Raw genomic sequence first — 2,927 nt, 5'->3', positions numbered from 1 at the left:
ATTATCATTATTCAATAAAATTGTTGTTTTAACACATTACTTAGCATTGTCACTCATTCCTGTTACGGCCACTACAGCTCTGAAGCTAAGTGAGACTCCACAGCAACTCTCACACTCGCCCCTCACAGTCTCTACATGTCACTGTGCAGTAAGCCTCAAGATGGGGAGGGATAAGGTCCACATGGGGCAATAGACACATCCACCTCAACGATTCAGGAAGTAAGACAGGGATATCCTGCCACAATGACAATGGGATCAAGGACTACAAGGGGAGACCTGAAAGCTATTGGAGAGACGGAAACATGTACATTATCTCCCTCCACCTCCAGGACCATGGGAGGGATTGCCACTGTCACAAAGTGGGGGTTGAAGATGGCCTGGTCGTAAAATCTCAGCACCACCATCTTGAAACCTGAAGCTATGGTGCAGTAGAAAATGAAACCCACAAAACAGTCTGGTGGGGAGGGCTCTGAGGGCTTCTGAGAGGAGCAGATCACTGCACTGGTGAGCTGGTTTAAGGGGCACCCAGCTGAAATTTGTATTCCCAAATGAGGAGGGGTGCACAGCTGAGACATGTTAGGAGCATTTCAAAAAACAACAGATACAATCAGGAGCCTTAAATCTCAAAGAGCTGAATCTTCAGCTCGGCGAGCGTATGCCCTGACGTCACCGCATGTCATTTAGATTTTCAGTTCAGCTGTCCCGAGTTGGCTGCGCACCCGCCGAACTGTCAAAGGCCTATTAAGGCTATTTAAATATCAATTAAACTAATAAACTGAACTGCCAGTCCAACCTTAAGGTTGGTGGTGTGGTCGGTTAGCTCAGATGGTTAGAGCATGGTGCTAATAACACCAAGGTCACAGGTTCAATCCCCATACTGACCAATCCAGTTTACCTGTTCTTGAGCAAATATGACACTCACTCCATCCATTTATAATTCTAAAAACTGTCACATCGGAAGAGCATTTCTTAAGGTTGGCGGGCAGGCAAAGAGCCCAGGCAGCCTTCACGTTTTTCATGGAACCTCATCCACAGGCGGGATGAGGTTTCACAAAGGTTTTTAAAGTGTTTTAAAAGTTTTTAATAAAATTAATGGACATGTCCCAGCTCATGTGACAGTTTCACATGAGGAGACATGTCCGTAAAATTTTTGTTTACCTTTAATCAATATTTCATAAGTGAAAGTAATCTCCCCGAGGCCTCAGGGAGATTTCTGCGCTCTTTCACACGCATGTGGGAAAGAGCGCACTCCCGACTCAGGGAACGGCCCCCCCACTGCCCTCACAGGGAGCGCTCAGTGCTCTCGGGTGCGCGTCACGCTGGGCGGGCCTTAATCGGCCCGCCCACGTAAAACGGTGGCGTGGACCCAACCAGGGGCGGGTTCGTGCCCACCCGCGCCCGTCCCCGCACAAACCCCACCGACAGGGGGAAAATTCTACCCACTAGTTCTGATTCGTGCCACTAATCAAACTTCTTCCAGTAACCCTTTGTTCGAAGTGTGGAAATTCATCGGTGCAACAATAACTCCAAAACCAAGTGGACAAATGGACAAACTGCAGAAGCCCTTTGGAAACTGCATCTCCGAACATTGCAGCTGGCAGATTCAGAGGTGAAAAACTCCAGCCCTGCCTAAAATAATCTCTTTCCCTCACTGCAAATTTGCCCTCATGTGTATCCCAAAGGATGCAGTCTTATAGTGCAATGGATGAGGATTCCAGTGCCTGGGGAAAAAGCAGCACATCCGAGCACCCATCCAAAGCAAACCTTATAGCATTAGGTCTTGGAAAAGGAGGGCGGAGGGGTGTTGGGGGACTGATTACTGTGATCCTGAAAACTCTCATAGCTCTGTCAGGGAATTGTATCGTGATGAAGTACCTTGACTGAGACTAACCCCTTGAAACCACAGTCACTCACTAGGCAACATCAGAAAGAGGAGCTCTGGAGACTGGTGCTCTCTCATGTTCTTCAATGTTCCAGCAGAGAGGAGAGCGTGAGGAAGATGGATGGTGCATTTAGCGTTGTTCTTCATCATCGCATGCAGGCAGAAAGATAGGCAGAGAAGAGTGTGACGTTGGTGCCAGGTTCCCCAAAGGGAGCTGTATCACCCTGATGAACAAGGAGCAAGGTCAATGGCCGAGGACAGGAGGATGTGACCGGGTGAGGCAGGTAAGGGGACACAGAGAATAGAAATGTGATCCTCTGCAATTGTCCAACAGGTTTGACGTTCTCTCAGCTTGTTTGGATGAGAGTAGGGAAGGCAGGGTGGATGAGCAAACTGACTATGACACCATGGTGCAGGAAGCCATCCAAATGGGGGGAGCAAAAAAGAATGTAGCGGGAGTAGGGGACAGTGTAGTAAGAGGGATTGACACTGTTCTCTTCAGCAAAGACCTAGAGTCCAGACGGCATTGTTGCCTGCCCAATGCCAGGGTTCAGGACATCTGCTCAGGGCTGGAGAGGAACTTGCAGTGGGAGGGGAAGGATCAAGTGGTTGTAGACAATGTAGATACCAATGACATAGGCAGGATGAGGAAGGAGGCTCTGCATAGTCAGTATAACGAACTAGGCACCAAATTAAGAAGAAAAACCTCAAAGGTAACAATTTCTGGATTATTACCTGAGTCATGTGCAGATTGACATAGGACAAATAAGATTAGGGAAATGAATGTTTGGCTCAAAGACTGGTGTGGGAGAAGTGGGTTCCGGTTTGTGGGGCACTGGCACCAGTATTGGGGAAAGTGGGGGCTGTACCATTGGGACGGTGTACACCTGGGGCTGGTGTCCTTGCTAGCCGCCTAACTAAGGAAGTAGAGAGGGTTTTAAACTGGGGGCAAGAGATCAGATTTTGGAAGATGTGGTAAACCAAAGAGTAGAGACAAGGCAAGAGAAACAGATATTAATATGGGAAATGATAAACAGAACATGAC

General features: G+C 48.2%; 1 non-coding gene across 1 annotated transcript; it reads left to right on the top strand.

Annotated features, from left to right (window-relative positions):
* The first annotated feature begins 810 nt into the window (after nucleotides 1-810).
* Nucleotides 811-884, top strand: trnai-aau (transfer RNA isoleucine (anticodon AAU)). The gene has a single exon. It is a non-coding gene; the product is annotated as a tRNA-Ile (tRNA).
* Nucleotides 885-2,927: the final 2,043 nt, after the last annotated feature.

This window comes from Cetorhinus maximus, chromosome 8 (genome assembly GCF_964194155.1).
Source record: "Cetorhinus maximus chromosome 8, sCetMax3.hap1.1, whole genome shotgun sequence".
NCBI lineage: Eukaryota > Metazoa > Chordata > Chondrichthyes > Lamniformes > Cetorhinidae > Cetorhinus > Cetorhinus maximus.
This window is presented reverse-complemented; position numbering and strand designations above follow the sequence as displayed.